The sequence below is a fragment of the Anas acuta genome, chromosome 4 (assembly GCF_963932015.1).
Source record: "Anas acuta chromosome 4, bAnaAcu1.1, whole genome shotgun sequence".
NCBI lineage: Eukaryota > Metazoa > Chordata > Aves > Anseriformes > Anatidae > Anas > Anas acuta.
The window spans coordinates 34,893,618-34,916,652 of NC_088982.1; the positions used below are offsets into that span (position 1 = coordinate 34,893,618).

The 23,035-nt window shown below is 37.2% G+C and overlaps 1 long non-coding RNA gene across 1 annotated transcript in view; it reads right to left on the minus strand.

The window, feature by feature from the left end:
- Positions 1–1,255: 1,255 nt before the first annotated feature.
- The window catches only part of LOC137855959 (uncharacterized), a 41,383-nt gene continuing 19,603 nt past the window's right edge, over positions 1,256–23,035 (minus strand). Inside the window, exons 3-4 of the long non-coding RNA XR_011096089.1 lie at positions 10,046–10,157; positions 1,256–8,852 (exon numbers count right to left, since the gene is read on the minus strand). This is a non-coding gene — a long non-coding RNA (uncharacterized lncRNA). The remainder of the gene's footprint in view (positions 8,853–10,045; positions 10,158–23,035) is intronic.

The window sequence follows — 23,035 nt, forward strand, 5'->3', positions numbered from 1 at the left end:
AGTTTCTTCAAGAAGTGTGATTGGTATGTCAAAAAAGAGTGATTGGTTTCAGTCTTTAGAAACAATAATATTAGGTAGGGGGAAAAGAAAAAAAGAAAAAGAAAAAAAAAAAAAAAAGAGGCAAGATTTGCTAGATATCATGTTTTATCTTTCATCATTTTCTTTCACAATTATCTTTATTGTCCATGCATGGACACTTGTGTTTGGATGTCCCTCATGTATACTTCAAGCTTTAGTTTGGCCTCAACCTTGATTTTCAGGGATTTTGACGTGTCATTGTTTATCTCCTGACTTTCCAACAAGGAAACATATTTACAGCCTTCTGACCCTTTGCATTGTGCCTTTAAGTACAATATATAAATTTATGTGCATACCAGGAATCCCTATGCATCTAGTGAAATCCACATGTAACTTTCAGTGCCCATATTCCATCATATTTTTACATGAACACATGGCTTTTATAACAGATCCTGCTCATAATTTGAGGCCCTCCTTTTTCTGCGATCCATCTATGGAATGGATTTTTCATTAATAGGGCCCTAAGACTTTACACTTGACTTTGGAAAAAGAGCAGGCACTGGTGCCAAGTTTTGAACTCCACACTCGTTATAATACAGTCTGTTGTGTCAAACACACTCGAAAATGTAATTCTAGGAGAAAACAGGGTCCAGATCCTCAAGCAGACCTTGGTGGGCAGCAGGCAATAAAGCACATTTGACAGCAGTGTTTCCAGGCATGTTGCTGTGGACAATTGATGGCTTAGAGATGGTATAGACATGTGCAAGAAGTGGAACTTGGAGGATTTCTTCACCCAAGTAAGTACTTCACTAGGATGCATGAATCACAGAATCACAGAATCACAGAATTTTCTAGGTTGGAAGAGACCTCAAGATCATCGAGTCCAACCTCTGACCTAAAACTAACAGTCCCCACTAAACCATATCCCTAAGCTCTACATCTAAACGTCTTTTGAAGACTTCCAGGGATGGTGACTCCACCACCTCCCTGGGCAGCCCGTTCCAATGCCTCACAACCCTTTCAGTAAAGAAATTCTTCCTAACATCTAACCTAAAACTCCCCTGGCGTAACTTTAGCCCATTCCCCCTCGTCCTGTCACCAGGCACATGGGAGAACAGGCCAACCCCCACCTCGCTACAGCCTCCTTTAATGTACTTATACAGAGCAATAAGGTCAATAAGGAATGCTTTGGTGAAGTGCCTTAGTTAATTATTTAGTACAAATAACTTCCTTTTTGTCTCAGATTTCATTCAGCCAGCTTCTAGATCCCTTTATTATATCAGACTCCAACCCATTAGTACAATGTCCTAAAAGAAAGGCATGTTCTCATATTAGGATTGCCCTTCCTTACCTTTTTTTTCTTTTTTTTTCTTTCCTTTCCTTTTTTTTTTTTTTTTTCCAAACAGGCCTGTTAGTGTTGTAATTCAAAGAAACCAGTAAAATGGGGAATACTAATAAATGACTAATATTTTTAATTGTCATTGCCCCTTCCATCACAGAATCTTGTGGACCCCTAGAGGAACATAATTCTATTTTCAAGAAGTACTGGTTTTTATGTTAAACAGTAAGAAGGCATTTGATATCATTGTGGAAACTCTATCATCTATAGTTTCAGAATGGGTAACAGATTAATGTTCTTACAGAGGAGACTTGAAATATGAAGAGTTACAAAATGGGAAATCTTTTGTCACATCCAAGGTACATCTTACACAAGCTAGTCAACATCTATCCTGCATTCCTGATGACTTGATTGAATTGTAGATGAATCGTAGATTGAATGGTTCTACATACATAGAATTAAATAGCTCTTTCCAGGCTGGATGTATTTCTGATCTTACAGGATGTGCTGTGTAGTGCCTGGGACATCATGAGATAAATAGATATGTTGATCATAATTTAGGAGAAAGGCATGTACTGACAGCTTCCAAAGTTGAAATTATTAATTAATTGGCAAATGAAAAAAGCTTGGGCATTATTCATTAAGGCTTTACTATACCAATCTGTCAATGGTTTGAAACCAGCCCAGAGGGACCATTCCTGGAAGTGCGAGAGTCAATATCTTGGATCTCCTTTGAGATGGTAGACTGCCAATCAGTGCTAATTGTGGTGATGGTTTATTTCATGTACACTCTGTAACTGTCAGCCCACAACAAGGCCAAAACCATTGACTTATTTAATTCAACCTTTATTATCTGTTTATCATTATATGCATTTACAAGGTATGCATCATTGCAGCATCTGGACACACTTTGCAATTACATGGACCAGAACAGAATCTACTGGCACTGTTAATATTGTTAAGCATTGATTATATTCCAGCATTGTTCCTATTGTCCTGCACACAGCCCTCAACCACTGGAAAGACAGACTTTGTCCCATGGAGTTTACAGTACAGACAAGCAAGTTTTTATGAATAGCACAACAATGGCATTATGGAGTGGGGTCCTGACCTTTAGCATCAATAAAAACAGAATTTAAATAAAACTTCTGTGAAGACCAAGGCCGAAAAAATACTCTGCATTTGTGTATGGGTGAGAACAGAACATTTCTAGTAATACTTGCATAGCACTGCTTCCCCCAAAGACCATATATCAGGTAACAGAAGTGTCTTTCTGTAATGCATTCTCTTTTAGAGAAGACAAATTTTGATACATACACTTAATAGATATTTCATTTTACCTCCCAGAATTGCAGTTTATGTTTCTGTCTCCTGAGTTTCACATGCTCTGAAAACTACAAAATTATTCTGCCCATAGCCATGGAGTTTTGGAGCTCTGAAATACAATGTGTATTGCTCCTAGCTAGCTAGGAATTAATTTAATTATTTTATTGAAAACTTACATCAGAACTTGCATCAGTTTCTGGTATTTTCCAGTGAATATGGGAAATATTTTACATAAAATATTTCACATTGTTGGTATGGCTAATGCATGTTGTGGGTGCAGGCTGAGAAGGAAAAGCAAAAATGCTGTTCAATGAGGTAGAACAATAAATTAAAAAAAAAAAAAAAGGAGTGAATGACTCATGACTCTCAGATTTAGGATGTCAAGGCTAAAGTCAGGCAGCAGTGATGAGGGAAGGTCTTTCTGAACATACCTTAAAACTTCTGTTGAAGTGAACTAGTTTTATTAGATGTTATTGTTTCATGGTGTGTGATGTCACTAGAAATCTTGGATGGGTGTATAAGCTGATTCTGTTAGATTTTGAGAATAATTTTTTCCTTATGCATTAGCCATTTTTAACTGGATATCATCTTGGATTACACACATTTGGACATGTAACTACTTTTACACTCCTCTACTTACATCCCAGTAAAGCACTTGTACATTGTGATTATAAAGCCCCGCATACAGCAGGATCTCACTGTTAAGGTTCATTTGCTATCCTCAGAAAGCACTTAAATTTGTTCTTTTAAATTGTATCAGCATTTTTCACATTTCACTTTAAGCCAAAACAAATAATATATTTAGATTAAAAATGAAAACAAAATTCAAGCCTGCTGTGTTTTTCATTAACTCACGGGAATCTAAAATAAGATTAATGGATTTAAGCCAATCCATAGTGTGTGCTTATATCCTGTGAAATTTTCAGTTAATATTCATGAATTGGAAATGGGAAGCTGATATTTCAGGTTGAAGCATGCTATACTATTATCTTTTAACAACCTGAAAGAGAGGACTAGCAACAAAAGAGAAAAGGCAAGCATTTCTGCCAAAATGCTTACGTTGATTCCCAGGTCTCTGCTTACAATGAACAGAAAGTCTGAAACTGGTTATGCTGAACCAGCTAAAGACTCCATAGAGTAAGGCCGGTGTGTGCACCACAAGTTAACTGTGCCCATGTGTGCAAGGAATAGGAGTCAGCTTTCCTAAGCCTGTCATCCATGAGTCTTCCATATAAATGCTTCTCGTGCACCCTGCATTGCATCAAAAAACAGCTCCAAAATAGGTCTCTCCACCGGCCTTTTAAGCTCATGAAAAAACATTTCTTCTGAGACTAGAATCCCAGACCAGACAATGGAGATGCATAGAAGCAGAATCATAGAACCAATTAAGGTTGGAAAAGACCTCCAAGGTCATCTGTTCAACTGCCACCCCCCCAATATTACCCACTAAACCATGTCCCTAAGTACCACATCCAAGTAAGTCTGACAATCACCATGCCCAGGTTTCCTCTATCTTTTATGTTGGCCTGAGTTGTGAAAGAAAGCATTTAATACCATACCAATTCAAAAATCTAGAAGCTTTGAGCTTCTTCACAGTTAGGTGCAGAAGCTGCTTCTACTTGTCTCACAAGAAAAATAAATTCCTAAATATCTCAGAAGAAATTTGGAGAGATGTGGGTTATCTCACCTGTTGCAGCATTTGTTTGCTACAAGATTTGTGTTATTGACCTTTTTTAAAAAAATGTTAACAGCTGTGATTAACGCTATTTTCATTGTCACTTTAAATACAAGAAATAATTTGCAAAGAGGGTGAGAAGTTTGCTTCTCCCTGTATAGCTCTTTTCTCATGCCAGATGCCAGACATACACATGGTTGAATCTCTTCAAGCTCTGCTTACAGAGAAGTGGACATACATCTCATATAAAATTGATATCCACTTAAAAAAAAAAAAAAAAAGTATTCTTATGCTCAGGATAAACCTTGTTAGTAATGTCTAGCTGGGAATTGCAGGATTGCAGGAAAAAAAGTGAAGAGGATGTTCAAGTCCAAGCATTTTGCATCACAGAATATTGCCTTTAGATAGACACACAGGCAGGCAGGCAGGCAGGCGCGCGCACACACACACACACACACACACACACACACACATTTATATCCATACAAGCCTTCCAAAGACAGTTAAACAAGCATAATTCTGCATAACCCAGGAAAACTTCTGGACACATTCTGCTTTCCAGAAATCCAGCTGACTCTGGTATTTTGTTAGGGGGAAGTGACTGCAAGTAGGGGATTTGAATAAATATTTATTTATGCACAATTATGTCATCTGCTGGATGCTCCATTATTTTTCTGGCAAAAGAACTGATTGAATGGAAACAGCAAAATGCATCAACGAATGTACGACCTGTCACTGTTTTGTTTTGCTTACAGTGAAACAGGAAAGCAGTGGCACAGAAACCCTTACCCAAATCATGAAAATGTCCCACATGGCCTTGGTTTTACCATTGCCAGATGTATGTCCGCCATTTTAATTTTTTCCTCAGAAAGAGATTAAGCTGAGCTAGCTCATTTCACATATATATGTATGCATATATATACACACACTTATATAAAATTATTTTTTTGTAATTGCAACCTTTCCTTATTAAACATACTCAAAAATTTGGGGAAAACGTGTTGTTTATTAAAACCATATTTTGCTAATAACATTTTGCAAGAGCTCAGATTACATAATGCACTATTCTTTGCTCCTTTTTAAGGAGGTGCTGTAATTTTGGAAAGCAACCTATGCCCCATTTGAAGCCTGGGTTGCTATGGCAAATTCAAATTTTGGTTCAATCATGTAGTAAATAATAAAATTGTGTACAAATGGCCAGAGCGAAGGTTAAAAAAGCCTCCCATGTACCCTTAATTTGGGGCAAGATGCTTTTTTTCTGCCAAGTCTTTCAGTTCCTTCAAATGCTCCCCATACAGCCTGCATGTATATCATGTGCACCTTTAAGTGCCTTTTCATACTCTTGGTTGTTCTGAATGTCTTGGCTTACAGACAGTTTCTAGGATACACTACAAAGGGAGATTCCCAAGCCTTGATAAAGATGAGTTTTATGAAGAGGTAGGCTCCAGACACTGTCCAAAACAGCTGAATACTTTCAGGTACTACCTAATATATCTGTTTGTAGTCAAGCAATTGCTCTCCCCTCATACATGACATAAATGAGTGCTGCGGTGTAGAAGAAAACTCTCCAAACACCAGGCCCTCCTGTAAAAACAAAGCTGGTAACAACACAGCCATGCTCCACCTCTTCACGTATTCGCCATTTGGGATAAGCACATCACTTCATTCTTCCCTAATCTACTGGGACATGAGATGATTCTTATTCCTTCATAACTGAGAAGAGACATGTGGCATTAAAAAAAAAAAAAAGTAATAAAAGAGATCTCTATGGACATGAGCTTATTTGCTCTCTCCGTACCATAAATCAGCTTGTTTTGGCATACATTTTGTGTTTGTTTGTTTCTTTGTCAATGTTTAGAACATTTCAGAGAGAACAAAAATGGTTTGCAGATAGTGTTATATTCACAGAAAAATGAAGAAATGTATGTTACTACATGGCAAATATAAATACATGCTGGAGAGGGAGCAGATCATACTAGTCATTATTGCCCTGCCTGTAAAATATCAGAGATAATGGATAGTGGCCTTGGATCTTCAGCACATTTGCTCCTGTGGGTTTTTGTGACCACCTGCCTTAACAGTGGTTATTTTATACTAACAGCTCAAAGGTAGAAAAGGAGGAAATTTTTTTCTCTAAAATGTAAAGTAATTGTTAAAAATAGATCATAGGAAGAAAATCTGCAAATCATGCATGCTCAAAGACATAATTCTAAGTTAGCAGAGAAATGAATTAGCTTATCTAATTTACAGATTTCCGAGGCTGAGGTCACATGATATACATCTGTGCAGCCAAACGACTCTGACTGAAGGTCTCTCTTCAGGAGACACTACCAGGAAATGCTAGGTTAAATTTTCTCACTAACTCTGGTTTTTGTTTTCTCTCTTCCTTTGGCTTTTGGGTTTCTATTCCTGACAGGGTCCCAGAGCTGCAGGGACTCTTTCCTCAGCCCCTGGGCATCAGAGCAGCCCCCTGGGGAAAGCTCTGTGCAATGAGCCTTGTGCAGGGCTCCACCTCCCACCTCTTCACATCTGCCCTTATCTGAGTTGCCCTCTGATCCTGCTCTTTCAGAGAGGTTTTCCTGGCTGAGTAAATAATGCAAATGTTAGCTACAGAGCTGCAGAGATGGTGGTAGCCCAGAATTTCTGTCCCTTGGGATTGTTAATACTTTGAGACCTCTGTTTATGATGTGCCAGCATAACATGTTTTAGTGCAGTGATTGGATTATCTTCCCACAGTTTTCATTTTCTCTCATATGTCTTTAAGTTGCTACCAGCATGTATTAGCAGAGAAAATATATATATATATATTTATAAATATATATAAGAGGCTTTATATATGTCTTTTCAAATCATGATAATGATTGTAATTTTAATGGTTTAAATTCATTCAAATAATTTTACAGATCACAGGGAATGTGATTTATATGACAATCATTTATAAAGTCTATTTCTTAATTGAAGTGCAGTTACAAAGCCACTTAATGCAGACTGAAATTTGAGAGTTTCCAGTCCTCATTGTAACAGCTTAAATATGAAGCAAATATACCAAAAAAAAAAAAAAAAAAAAAAAAAATCACCTGAAGTTTACTCAGAAATTTCTAGTGTCCTTCAGGTGCTTGTTTTCCAGGTAATGTAAAATCAGAAGTCCTATATGATTACCAAACAACCCAGCACTAGTTACACTGGGGGTGTTTCCCATCAAAAGTAACAAACTACTATTTCCCCTACCCTCTGGCCTCATAATTTTGATAACACTGATTTATATAAAGGAGGAAAACTGTATCTGATCTGAATATTGCCTCTAGAAGAGAGAATAAAATGTTGGGTTTTTGCCAGGTCTACTGTCTTGGAACAACTCTTACTATGAAAGCTCACACCACTACTATTGTTATAAAAATTACCTTCTTAATATTGTCAAGACCTTTTCTCGAATCTTACTGATTTTAGGCCTACTGTCTTCTTCTGTAACAATGGCTTTTAAATCTCTGCAGGTTTAGCCAACTGCAGAAGCCACTAGCTGTTGAATCTAGTAAAAATAACAACAAGTAGACTTTATTTCCCATGATTTAATTCAAAAAATCTTGCACGTGTGCTTAATTTAAACTATGTGTGTATTCTCACTGGAATCAATGGGAATACACAGATGACTAAAGGTAAGCAGATGTGTAAGTCGTAGAATACGGGTCTGAAATTAAGACAAGCTTCAACAAGTGAAAGCTGCAACAGAAAGGGAAATCAAAGATGACAGAAGCAATAAACAGTAATAATATTGTGGAGTCAACCTAAGACACATGTATATCATGACCATCATCACAATGCATTTTAAAATAATAATAAAAAATAATAATAATAAAAAAAGATAATTGTAAAAATGAATTCTCGATCACAAATTAGTCTTCCTCCTCAAAGGGAGATAACTAAAAACAGGGTTAAGTATTGAGAATGGAGCTGAATGAGGAAAAATAAGGTTTTCAGGCTGCTGAAAGAGAACATTTCAATTAACATCATCACTGTGAATTCTAGAAGAATAATGTTACAAATGTATATCTCCAGTCATAGGTTGAGAGAGGAAAAAAAAAATAAATCAAAATGTGGATTTGAATTTGTCCTTTGACACTATGAAGAAAAAGCAAGTTTCTCTAGTGCTCTAAATGATAACTTAGTGGAAGAATTCAGGGAAGGTTTGACTCTAACAGTAGTGGTAAGGATGGAATTTCACCTACTGTAGCTGTGTGTGACCAAGCCTTAGATAAGTTAAAGAACAGAAGTTGACCATTGTTAAAGATGGTGATGATAAAGATATGGGTGAAGATTTCAGCTCTCTGAGCAGGAAGGCATTAGTCTCAGGAATATTTAAGAAAAATACAGGCAGTAGATGGCTGAGGATGAATATAATCAGAAATCACCAAACTCTTTATTTTACTTTGATTGACTTCAAAATTCTTCCTTGCCACTTGTCTGTTCAGCAGTTTCAATCTGCATATAACATAAGACCTGGGAAAAAAAAAAAAAAAAAAAAGTGGAAAGAAAGAAGTACTGAAAATGTCATTACAATATCCTCTGATTCACACGTTCATTTTGGATGATGAGACTGGCTTGAACATTTTACATAAGCATCCCTGGTACCTTGCTGCTCTGTCAGAGCCAATGATGTACCTCCCAATGTTTTCTTTAGCACAGAATTGCCTCCTTCTAATGTCTGATCTCCACATCTCTACAAAGTCATCTTTTTGGTACATATAGCCAAGATTCATAAAAATATGCAGGCATTTAGTAAACACATAGGTGCTGATACTAACTATACGGATTGTATCTTTGACATTAAGCACCTGTTTGAAATGATTTTTTGTCTTGGCAACTACACTTTCAGAATGATACTGGGAATGACAGATGACCTCTAATGAAGGTGTGTGGGCAGCTTGCAATGACAACTGTGGGTGATCTGGAAGGGGAAGGAGATAAGGTCTTAGTATGATTTTCAAAGCAAAAACACTTTACGATGTACATTACCTGTGACTTGGAAGCTTTACGCTGACAGAGTCAGGGTGATTTCTCATGTCTTGCATTCATTGGGAGCTCATAGTACAACTGAGAACGGGGCTTTTGTCCTTAATATTCTTTTTGGCACTCACTCTGGTGCAGAGACGGGGCTGAGTCACAGCTTTTGGAGTCAAAGCCACATCAGAAAACCCCTAAAGTTTAAGGGCACTTGGACTGATACTTTTGGCTCAAATCACCTCAGATCTTTTGTAAACAATTTGGCATTCTTCCGATTTGTACATACTCAGCGAATGATGTGAACCAGGAAAGAAAATAAGTATGCTAAAATAATCCTTTCCCCCCTGCTGTGCATGTGAATGAAACTGAGTCCATCAGAAAGGAGGATATCTGCCAGTATCAGCAGGGTGGTTATTATCTTTGCATATGTTGTTTGCTAAGAAAATCCCCGTTAAGAACTGTTGTGGTGATATGCAGAATTGTGGAAGGATGCATTTGCACTGTACAAATTTGCTTCCGTCTGACTTCTTAATTTCCTGGAGCTCTCAAACCATGCTACATGAGCAGTTTGCCATCCCTAAATAAACTAGATTGCACTGCATTCAGCTTTATCAGAACAGGACAGAGTTCTTTGGACAACAATGCTGCCAAACAGTTGCATGCTTGATGAGTTTATGAAAAGGACCTACCTGACTTGTTTGCTGCTGATGTCAGAGGACTGGGCTGGATGACTCAGGACTGTCTCTGTTATATCCCTGTGTCACAACCTGCTTTCCTTTCCACAAATGTACCAGCCTCTATCTGTAAAAAGGAAAAGGAATACATGGGAGAGTAGTGATCACTTTATTTTCTAAGCTGCTGTATTTCTTAAATTTAAAAAAGGTTAGCAAATTGCCAACAGGTGAGAAAGAGAGAGGGAGAGAAAAGGCACATATTTGTGTTCATGCCTGTTTACTCCCATTTGTTCCCAAACTCCTGCTTTTCATTTCATATGTGTACAAACCACAAGCAATTGCTGAAGGCTAGAGGGGGAACAGCACAAAATTAGTGCACGTGAAATCAAGATCAGTCCTTAATAAGGGACAGAGCAGAAGGATTCAAAAACTCAGCAAAAAGCTTGCTGAGGAAAAAAGTCAGTAATGACAATTTTAAAAAAGAAGAGCAAGATACTCAAAATAAAAACCACACCATTGGTGGTCACTGGTGCTGTGCTTAAGCTGTCATCTGTTGAATCTGGCAGTCTGCATGTCATTTAACAGATAAATGCCTTTACCAGAGCCCTCTGGACAACGAGAATATACAGCACACACATTTAAACCAGACTGTGAGGGCTGGGGAAGCTCTGTTGGTGGTCACAGACACCAAAGAACCAGGTATAGGAAATTCTGAGTAAGGCAGACATACTTCTGGAGAAAAAAGAAAAAATAACGAGAAGCAAATCTTTTTTCCTTCTTCTTACCCAAAGTTTTGGTAATCCAGGCTGATTGCACTTTAATGTAGCCACTCATAAATTTAAGAATACACAGAGATTATGTTTGTGTGGCTAAACTGGAAGTGGTCTTTCCTTTTAGATAGCCACAGAGACATACAATTTGCTCTGGGAAAGCAGGACATAAATTTTATCTGCTCTCATCCAAGTTGCTATAAGGAACCACATACGGCTAGTGGTACCGCCTACTCTGCAACCCATTAAACACACAACAGCTCTTGCTAAAGCAAAGTGTTTTCAACTGTATGCCATGTGGTGAGTCTCAGCAGAGAAAGAAATGGTGGGATTTTTTGCAGATTATTACATGGGCTCAAAAATCCTGAGCCTGTGCAAACATTTAAAAATACTCAAAATATTTGAACTGGAAAACACCCTCATTTGCTGTAATGCCTGTGGATTTCTTAAAAAAATACAGGATCTTCCTTTCCAGTCATCCTCTCAAATGTGAAGTGGTTTAATGAAAAAGAATTCTAAACAATTTTATTGCAGCATGTTTTCATAGGCTATTTACAGCCGTTTCAGTTTATTCGTTTATGTATATTTTGTCTCAGTTTTCAAACAAAACCAAACCTTTCCTGGGGGTAGCTTCATCCAAGTTTTGTCTTCTGCTCCATTGTTCTTTGACGCGCTCCATGGAAACAGGCATGTTGCTGGAATGTCCTCCATTCACATCAGTGCTGGCATGAAGTTTCAAGGGACAGCAGTTACATTGATCAGCCTGGGGCTTTTAAAAGGCTATTTCTGGGGGCACTGCAGCCTCCAATAGGAGAGCTGAGATTTGGAACAAATGCAGAGCATTATTGTAGTTGTAGATGAAGATGCTTCTGTATGACACAGGGCAGCTTGAACACTCTCTTTTTTGTGTTTGTTACCACTGCTATGACAATGCTCTTTGAGTATGTTATCCAGGTTTATTACATAATTCTCACATTTTTCTTTCCCTCTTATAAGACCATGACTAAGATCAGTGTTTTCTATGCTATCTGCTGCATACGCATATAAGGGGATAAGAAAACTAACCTTTTTATAATCAAAGGCAGAGAATCCTCCACAGACTATTTGCTTTACTCAATATATTTTCCATCAAGTAACACAGAAGCAAAGTTTTAAAAATATCACTTCCACAGAAATTTCCAGTTCCTTTTGTTTATTCCTAATCTACATCACCCGGGCCTCCTGTGCTTTTGGGTGAGCAGTTGCTGTGTAGTCCAACACATGAATTATCTTCACATGCCAAAGAAAGCTTAGGAATTGCCCAGTCTATTTCAAAACCTAGAAAAAGTACAAGGTTGTATCTGGCAGCAGCAATATGCATTAAACATTCTCAAAGAAAGCTTTGTTATTAAGGAGAAGCAACCTGTTTGGATCAAGTAGGACCAACATAAATCTTCATTCAGGACTTAAGCATACCAGGAACTATTCTGAAATTAAATAAACTTCTTTCTTTCTTCTTTTTCTTTTCCCCCATAAAACATTTTTTCCATATCTCCTAGATCTCTGCACTTCCAGATTTTAGCCTCTAAAGAAATAAAAGACCTCTCTTTTTCCCTACAAATCCTGCACTCTTCAATACTTACTTTGGATTGACTTTCCAAGATAGACAACTTCGATGACTGTCCAGGCAAAGGCTGAAGAACGATTTCTGTTCTCATTACACTAATTTATAGGAACTGAGGCCATTAGCTCTTAGATTGCCACATTCAGAACTGAGTGCTTGTCCTCCTTCCCTCTGTCAGACAGCACATACAGAATTACAAGCCATAATAAGGAGTCAAACCTGACCTGACTGAACCGTCTTCAAAACATGATAAGAGGTCATGCAGTCATTCCTCTGTTTACATCGATTATTTCCTTTCATTGCTGTACTGGCGGTTTGGATGGTGTGTTGGAAAGCTCAGTGTCTGTGATGCAGTGTGAAGTAAAATGGACGACATATTGTTGAAAACTCCCTGGCTTGTTTTGCAACAAGCTGCCCATCAGTAATTGTTCCTTCCAGAGAGAAGTGATGTAATGTTTTCAAAGAATGCTATTGCTCCCAGAGGAGAAAACACAAACAATCCCAAAGAACATGCCAGAGAGCTGCCAATTCTTATGATCCAACCTGAAGCCCCCCAGTATTTTGGTGGTGGTGTTAAGGTCTGGCTTTTTGAATCATGTAATGTTGTGGAATACTCAGCTTTCATTAACAGATAATTCACTTTTAACCCTTTGTACTGCAGAGGGAAAAAAACTGTAAACAAGGACTAGAATAGCATAGAAAAGGGGCAAACACCCCCCTCCCCCCAAAAAAGTTCTTTGCAGTTGCATGACTTTTGAACAATGCAACATCTGACTCATGATTTTGAACTATTTAGCAGCAGCAATGCACATGCTTCATTGATTCCACCAGATAGAGCAAACACTCTACGTGCATTCAGGCAGGCTTCAGTGGAGTGAGACGCCCTCCCGCAGACACAAGCTGGGTGGGAACTGCAGCTGGCTGGCCCCGTCACATTGTTCATGCCATGCGGCTGACTAACCTACCACTGGGTAGATGATGCCTGGAGAGAGGGAAGTTCTGCTTAGGGAGGTACTATATATATATATATATTATTTTTTTATCTTGCAGGGCAAGCTAAGAATAGCAGAAGTGCCAATAAAATAAAAATAAATCAAAAAGCCTTTAGCTTCTTCTTCCAACTGTATCAGTTTGGTCCAACGAATGACAATAATCCTCTGGGAAAGCCCTTACACTGTGGCAGAACAACTATGGTGGCAGCAACAAGGTACAAGGAACAGGACATGAATGCTGAATAGTAAATTCTCCCACCCAAAGGGTTAATCCTGAATATATACATATATATAGGCTAGTAATCTGCTATTTTTTGGCTTCACAGAGAGGAAGGATGAGTTAGGGAAGTGTGGACTTGTAGATGGTGCCTCATATCTGCCTAAGAATCTGAAATATATGGAACATAATTATGCACTGTGTTTGCAAGACTGTGGAATGTGGTTAAAATAATATGCAAATTAAAAAATAAAGATCCTACTGAAGTGTTTGACTGAATGTACCTTAAGTGTGCTGAGGCCAGATGGGAATTTCCTTAAGCCCCAGAATGAAGTGAGGTTTCTGATGTAGATAGCCCACAGTGGAGCAACAATGTTACATGGATTTTATGACTTTCAATAATTCTGCTTTAATCAGAAAATTAGAAGTAACCAAGAAAATCCCCTAAGGCCTAATTTGATACTCTATTAAACCAGTATAGCACTAGAGTAATATCATCATTTTCAATGGAGTTATGCTGGCATAAAATTGATGTCAGAGGCAGATGAATCAAACCCCAAGACAGTTGTGAATTATGTTCCTTCTATCTGACATTTTAATGTTCAACTGAAAAAACGTGGTGGACTTGGAAATGAATCCCAAATGCAGTCAACCTGAAAGGCTTGATAGAGAAGGATGTGTTTCTAGTGCTAGTTTAATCATTCAGATATACAGAATATGTCTTCTTAACAGAGAACACCACTGAAACGATCTGTCTGCCACGATTCTTAATAAAAGAGTAATGTCCATTTATGCACTAATATTAGCAAAACTTTGCAGGGTATTACAATGGAAAGACACAAATGTTTGGATAAGATTTAGAAATGATTATTTTTATATTATTATATATATATTATTTTATATATATATATTTTTTATTATTTTTTTTTTAATACAAAGCTCAAATATTTACCCTCTGGTATGAGGAATAATTTCATAAACTGTAATGTAAGCAAAGGACTTAGCTGCATTTTTTCTCTGTTATGTATCTACAAGAAAATATATAATTGCATTAAGATGAAGAATGCTCTGCTAATTAAAAGCAACAAGAAAGAATAGACGTTACAGTGCAATAAGATTTTTACTTAAAAGAACCTATTCACTTTTGTACCATTTGAAAAATCGCAGTATTGTAATGTTTACTAAATATTTGCAAAATTACATGAAATTGCTTTAAAATAGAAATCTGCAAAATGAGCAGAAAGAAAACATCTGTAAGTAATATAGCATCTGAATATAAAAATATTAACCAGGAGACAAATGTTGCCAAAAGTATACATAATTATTGTACTTCATTAGACCCAAATCTGATCAATCTCAGTTAAACTTGCAAATACATTTTGAGATTCAACCCACTTTCACACCACTTTTATATCAGCGGAATCCTATTAACTGGAGTTTAGTGGAGACCTTATGTTGGTGTATGAGAAATGGGGGAACCAGTCACTCTCTTTATAGTCTGCCAGGAGAGACATAGCCACTTACAATTTTTGTGTCTTAAGTGGAATGAATGCAAAAACCCCAAAGTGAAATTTTTACCGCCAGGAATTGAACAACTCAAGCATGCAAAATGAAGCAATATGGTATTTTAGTGCCAAAGTAAGTCCACTTAAAATTTCTGAAAAAGTACAGTTTGCCAACTCAACGTCTGCTGCATACAACTAGGCTGTAATGAGGGATAAACATAGGAAGGTAAATGGCCAGCTTCCTGTACAAATACTTGACTTCATCTTAAATATTCAACCCAAATCCCCTTACAGCCTTAATTCAAAACTGTGTCTATTACTCTTTTGTCCCATACTTAAACGGAGCTTTAGCATTTGTTGCAGCAGTTGGCATCACAGAAGGAGTTAAAACCAGTCCTCAGCAAGCTCAACACATCTTTACGAAGTCCAAAATGGTAGGACTGACGAATTTTTTTTCTGCTCCATACCACTGTCAGAACACCTCAAGCTCTTCTACTTAATTTAGGGTTGGGTATTTATTTAAGCATACATTCATTTGCCAGTATACTTGCATCTTATAAAATGTTTTATCTAGAGTATCCCAAAAGCCACCTGATGTCTCAAACACCTTGCAAATAACCTGCAAAGGATGTTCTGTTTCATATCACATTTACCAAACCAAACAGATGGTAATACATTAAATAAATTTTGGTGCTTTGCCCCCTGCTTAAAGTCTCATACATTAAATAGCTCTCTGGGAGGAAAACTTGGGACCACCTGCCAGTCACTTAGTTTTGGCTTGTGCTGTTCACTTCAGAGATCAGTTAGCAATACTTCAAAGCTGCAGTCTTCCACTGAATTGCAATTTTACATACATAAGGAAGAAGAGAGAATAGCCAAGGATTAAAAAGACAACCTCAGATCTCAGTCTTGCTAGTCCAAATATTGCTGTGGCACACTTTCCCTCACCCTTGTTCTTGGCCTATGCTGCCTCCCATCCTACTGCATATAACAGCCATGGAGAATCTGGTTCCTAGCCTAAGGCAGAACTCCAAGGTCAGGAGATACCAGTTCACCTCAGGAAGAAAATTAAATCCACTGATTTTGTAAGTATGCAGCACTCGTCCAAGTAGAAATTCATACTCACTTAACTGAACACCTCATTGGCACACATAAAATGCTCAGCAGTTCACAAGATGCCACCACCAGGAGATTCAGTCAGATGATTATCTATCACTGTTACCAGTGCCGTGAAGAAAAGCAATCTAAAAACACCCCACGAAACAGCCAGCAAGAACTGCCACATACAGAATGAAATTAAATGAAATAATGAAATGAAATGGAAAAATAAATAAATCAAGTGAAAGCAAAATGCATTTACAAATAATTAGGCAGAATAATAGAAAGTGTATAACACTGGTTGCATGAAGAAGATTCTAGGAATAGAAGAAAAGAGAAAAAGTACTATACCTCAAAAATACCACATGAATCACAAAAACAAATTTTGAGGAAATTTCCTGCAGCAATTTCAACAACACATCACTAAGAAAAACACATCATTGCTTCCCTCTCTTTACAGTAATTTTGCTGAGCAAGATCTAGAAGCAAGAAATCACAGTCAGGTGAAAAATCAAGGGAAAGACCAAGCTGCAATCATCAAAATTCTTAGTGAATAGTTACTTAAAAACAAAGCAGAATGGTCCAAGCAATAAAGTAGCTTTACATGGATTCCTAACCTCTCTTAAGAGCTGGGCAACAAACTTGTTTGGAAAAAAAAGGAATCAATACACAATAAAAAACTGCAGGAACAGGATTACAATTACACTGAATAGATAGTGCACTAGCATGAATCTGCAGGATTTTTTTTCAGTTGATGGTTTTTATGTGCAAAATTTGGTCTAAAATAATTGGGGTGTAAAGGTGGGGGGTGGGGGCTGTTTAAAAGAGAGACAAAGTCGGGGGAAAGAATAAAAATTCTGCTTTACTTCATAATGTCAGTAGACATTTAATTCATGTTGAAATATGTTCAGCAACTTTTCAGCTACAATAAGACAGCTACGTAGAAGAGAGACTATTATATTAACAAAACATATTTCTAAAAAAAATTATCAGTTCTTTCAGAAACCACCATGGCTGCCTTCTTATAACAGCTATGTAAATTGAAAATCAGACTTCTGTAGTCTTTATTAAAAAATAACTCTTGCCTGATTCAGATTTTTTATTAGTACTTTAAAAAAAATCTTAATAAACTGTAAATTACTTTATATTACTTTCATCAACTCAGAAAGTGCATTAATGTTTCGTTGTCTGCTGAGCAATGTTTACAATCACTTTTCTTGACTGTGATCCTAATATGTTTGAAGCAATATCTCATTCTTAATCTAGTTGCCACTGAGTGTATAAATTTCTAAATGTCCATGTTCATTTCCTTATTTTGGTGATTTATCCCACTGTTTAACTCATTGCTTCTTCAGTTGCACAACTTGGGTGTATAATTTTAAATGAAGATATTATTGACTTGAGAACATCCTCTATATCCTTTGCTCAGATGACATTCTCGAAGAAAACACAGGATTGAAGATATTTAAACTTCCTTTTTCTTTAGTTAACTGCCAAATTCTAAATCTTTCATTTCTGTTCTTTCTGCTTTCTTTGAAAATAGCATAATGAAGTGACATATCTTTTTAGGCATCAGGTTTCTATAGACAGATGATGCTACCAAGTTTTGCTAGATCCTATTCATCAGTTCTATTACTTGAACACAGAAAGCTGTTAGCTGGTGAGATGAAAACACTCTTTGACTTTTTTGTGCTTTAGGGTCCAAGAAAGAAAGAAATGTTCCTTTCACAGTCTTATGAGCCACTAAATGTGTAAGACTTGATTAATGTATATATGCTCAGTGGTTTGTGTTTTTTGATTGTGTTGAGGAGAAGGCCAAGTGATCCTGTTGAGCCAGATATCTAAATTGGAAAGAAAATCTCTTAACAATTTCAATCCACAGGTCTTTCATTAAAAAAAGATTTTTCAGTTCATCCAGAAAAACCATGTTCAGTCCTCTGGAAATCATTTCCCATGCTTCAGACTTGTTTAGAGTAAATAAATCATGTGCTGGATTAACAGAAAACCCATGTCATGTTTTAGCTTGAGTCTTTAAGCTTGAGAGTTTACAAAAACATACTGCTAAGTTATTCTTTTCTTCATTCCTACCCAAGAACAATTGAGAGAAATCAAGTCTCCAGCAGAGATGTGAGGGGTAGTTCCATTTTGTCACATGAGGAATCCTTCCCAAATGACTCTAGTTAAGAATCAGCAGATCACATAGTAAGTTACACATGAGACACCAGACCTCAAAGGTTTAACTTCAACTCTAACTCAGCAAGGGATTTTTCTTATCCTCCAAATTTTTATTATGGTTGCACATGATTTTTGGTACTATTAACTTCAATAATATATTGTCAGAAACTCTTTTCTCACAGAACCATAAGATATGTACCTATGGTGCTGAAAGAAAGATTTTTCTCAGTATCAACAACCCTTCCTCCCCAAGAACTGTTATATGTTGCCCAATAATAACATGAAGAACTCACATGAAAAATCTGTTGATTAATTCCTTGTGTCTACAGTTTATTAAGCACAATTTATCCAACCTGGCAGTAGGTATTTATGAAAACAATATTGTTATAGCACTTGTAATTGTGATAACACACACACACGGGTTACCAATTTCTTCCAATCTTGTTGCTTTTGGAATCTAGACAGGCTGGCAGCTCCTAACAATTCCAAGTTTTTCTGTTTAGGAAGTAGAGCAAGTTCATCATAGATTCATCACTAGATCCATGAGAAAATATATGGGAGATAGTATAAATTATGAGCTAACTTAAAAAAAAAAAAAAAACTAAATGTGCTAACTTCTGGATCTATTATGACTTTGAATTATTGACATCATCAACATTAGTCAGACTGCAAGGTGAAACACTCAGGGCAATAAAATTGCAGCACCTCTTTCAACATTCCAAAATAAAGTCTAACATACATTATGAAAAGCTAAAATCCAGCAAAGGTGATTTTCTTTGCACCATTGTAAGCATAGATTAAAATTCATTGAAGTGTAAATTTTTCTTTATTTAATTTCATATTATTTTGTACATATGTAAATTCAGGTTTTTCTTTTTGCTTCTGCTATGTTATCACTAATTTTGTGTACAGTTAGTAGCTGTTCCTCTACAAAAGGCAAATACAATTTCATTTGACACAATTCAAAATTAGCTTTACCTAAAGGCTCTTACAATATTGAGGGCTTATTTGTCTCAGATATTATCTTTCTTTTTGGAGTTTTTGAGCCATAAGCATGACATAGACATGCCATCAAAGACAGTTAAATAATTCCTCAATTGTATGTAAGGCATCAGTAGATCTCTAACCCAGTGGCTCAAACACGACTTTCTTCTCTTTTTTTTTTTCCTTTTTTTTTTTTTAACCGCCTTTTTTAAATCTTGGGAACAGGAGGAGCATATGAAAAACTCTACACTGTACATTTTAAGCCTATTTATTTTTACTCAGTGAAAAAGCCAGATGATCATTACAATATGGTTTGGGAATCTAATGAAAAATCTGAACTCTGAGTAAAGACAGAAAGGTCTTAATGAGAAGATATATACATATATATATATATACTCTCTGAATGAAATCTATATATTCTTCAGTCAGAGAGTCTTTGATCATAATTTTTTGCAATGTGAGTCATGTGACTGTTGTGTAGTCTTCATATAGTCACAATCCCTTTGTTGTCCCCTTGTGTCTTCTCCTCTAATGTATGAATTGAGTGGCATCATGTCTTAGTAAATAGCAAGGGTGCACAGAAGCACACAGAGCTTTTCTCAGCCTTTTGCTCGATCTGGATTTTAAAAATATATATTTAAAAATATATTTTTTAAAAAAAATAAATATAAAGCAAACTGTTTTATAATCCTAAGAATGATTCTGGTTAAAAAGCCTGGAAGCTGGAGAGAACATGCCATTTGGGAGCAGTAGTAAATGACACACACTCGGCTACTCCATACAACATTGTATTTTAATGATCTGCAGCTATTTGTTTTAAGACATCATAACCACTAGCTAATGACACATAAACAGTATTGAATAAATACACATATACATATAAACTTATAGGCATTTGGGCTAAACCCACCTCTTAGGGAAGTGATGCAACTTTCTCTGACCTGCATAAGCAAACAAGTGGCATTTTCATTTTTGTCCTACCAGCACAACCAGGGTCATGCATCTGCCCCTGACAGCAGGCTCTTCACTCTTTCAAAGGGTATGGATCAGTAGAGAAGGGATTTATGTCAGGATGTTGCTGTTCATTCAATGTTAGAGTAAGACAAAATTCTTAAAATAGCGAGAGATCACTGCTTTCCAAAGGGCTTCCAAGTCAGGTACCATGTTACAGGATAGGGCAGGAGGGTGCTGTGTATGACAACACGAATCAACAATTAGGTTAATACAGTTTTAAAATTCACCTGATCAAGATATTCTACCAGAGAATGGAGAGAAAAGTAGTGAGGTGCTTTTGCAGTGCATTGGCAAAAAGATGATCACTTAAGAGAGAGCCCAGTTCAATTTCCTGAAAGATTTTCTTGTTGTTGTTAATAAAGAGCGAGACACTTTCATTTAGGTGATGTTACTGGACTACAGTTCCCTAGCAAAAAATAAGTGATTTCCACTATTAAGCAGCTGTAAGAAAGACAGAGCTCTCCCACCATTTTCGTAGTGTTCCCAAGATTCACAACAGGGCTGCTGGATCAAAGGTCTGACACTTGACTGCATAACTTTGTGAATAATGCCTTGAAGCTACATAATAAAGCTACAAGCTTTATTCATAATTGCCATTTTCAGGAGTGAGAAGGGTATCTAAAATTTTAGCACTCATCATTTCAATGTCCAAAAATGTGACATTAGAATCCCTGACTCACTATTCTTGTGTCCAAACAAGAAACCAGTGGGGAAAGTCTAAAAATGTGGACTGGCTTTACTAATTAAGGCATGTTAACAGCAAGCTGTGATACTTCATTGCTTTTCCCCACTTCAGGAGCCCTCTCTAGTCCTGTCCTGATAGCTAGAGCAATGCTAAAGAGGTCAGCATAAACCTTTGTCACTCATGAGCTGTTTATTGTATCTCTGTTCATGTCTGGGTATCCATAGAACTCATTTCCCCATATTTTGTGCACATTTAGAATGGAGACTATGTGATTTTGAGCAGGAATTAGATATTTGTTGCAGTAGAGGGCAGCAGTATTCATTCACAAGCCAGACAGAACTGTATACAGTACATATAAATACCAGCATAGTTGTCAGACAATTTAAGAAAATGGATTGATGTGAAAGAAAATGAATTGAATTTTTAACACCTTGATCAGAGTGTATATTGAACTCACATCACACTTTTTACAGATAGAGATAGGTAATCAGACTGTATAATCCCAATATTAAAATCAACCCATACATGTTAAAATTAGCAACCTCTTAGGAAATCACTCCAAATTTATGAGTGAACAGAGTGCAACCACTTGTGCTTCATGCAACAATATGTGTAATTTAAAAATCTGCAGTATTGAACTTGGGGCCATCCCCACCCCATTAAAAATAAAACTCTCCTCCAAGCCAGTGGAAACTGGCAATCTTCATTGAATAGCAACAGCTTACAGAAATATATCTCCATTTGTAATCATTTCAGTGTATGGATGATGACATTTTGAAACATCTGGATCTGATGATGTCCACAGGAGATTCCAAAATGGTAGTGTCTAAATGTGATGATACAATAAATACAAGATGTTTTATTTTAGATTGAAATAGCAGGATAGAGACAAGGGCAGACATAGATAAAGTATGCAAGCATGGGACTTCAGGTGGCAGCGCATACGCCTCTTAATTCTTGAAAATACCCCCAGCAACAGCCACCTTCTGTGATCTCAGAGCAGCCCTGCAGCTGTTCTCCAGCCAAAATTCTTAACAGGCTTGTGCTCACCAAAATATGTGGCTGTAATTCAAACCATTCACTGCTCAACATAATTAAGAACCAATCTCTGAGTCCAGAACAATAGCCTGCTCAAGCACTAGCACATGGGAGCAAAATGAGACTTTATGTCTTGGCTCATGTTTGCTTTCATCATTTTTTTTTTCTCCAAACAAAATCCTTTCCCTCTCCTCCCTACAGCACATTCGTGGGCAGTTTTCAGGTTACCATAGCTCGCTTCAGACTTTCTTCACCACAGAAATGGAGCCACAAAATTACCCCAAATGTATTGTTGCGCACGAATGCTAAAGCAATAAATTTAGGATCTCCGACTTAGAGACTGCTTGTTTGGAGATCTAACAGCAAGACACTCAAAACTGATGGGGCACTGTTATTTCTGGTCCACTACAGCTACTTTTGGTGCGGAACAAGAGGGGAAATAGCAGACTTTACACAAACTTTGCTGTTGCTTAAACCCCTGATGACTCAAGAACTACTTTACGCCTCAGCCTGACCAAGGGCAGCCTCAGGGACATTTCTGACAGCCAAGAATAGCTAGTAGGGAGCAGCCCAAGGTGATTTCTGGTTTCCCACTACATTCCCTGCTCTACCACGCAAAGGCTGAGACAGCCGAGAGACATAAAACCAGTTTTATGACCCAGTTTTCCTCTGTCAGGCAAATTTCCTGGTAGACTGGGCAGGCATTGCTCAGCTCTCCAGAGCTTCCAGCAGCCCGAGGAAGGCTTGCTGCCCATTGAGAGCAGGTCTTCCTTGCACCAGAGGTGTGTGACACCACTCACCACATCCCCACCAAGTCAAGAGTTACTTACAGCCATTGCTGATGAGTCACACCTTCAACATGGCCTGAAGGCTTAAATGAAGACATACAGCAGAGCAGAAAACAATTAACACAGACAAAAGCAG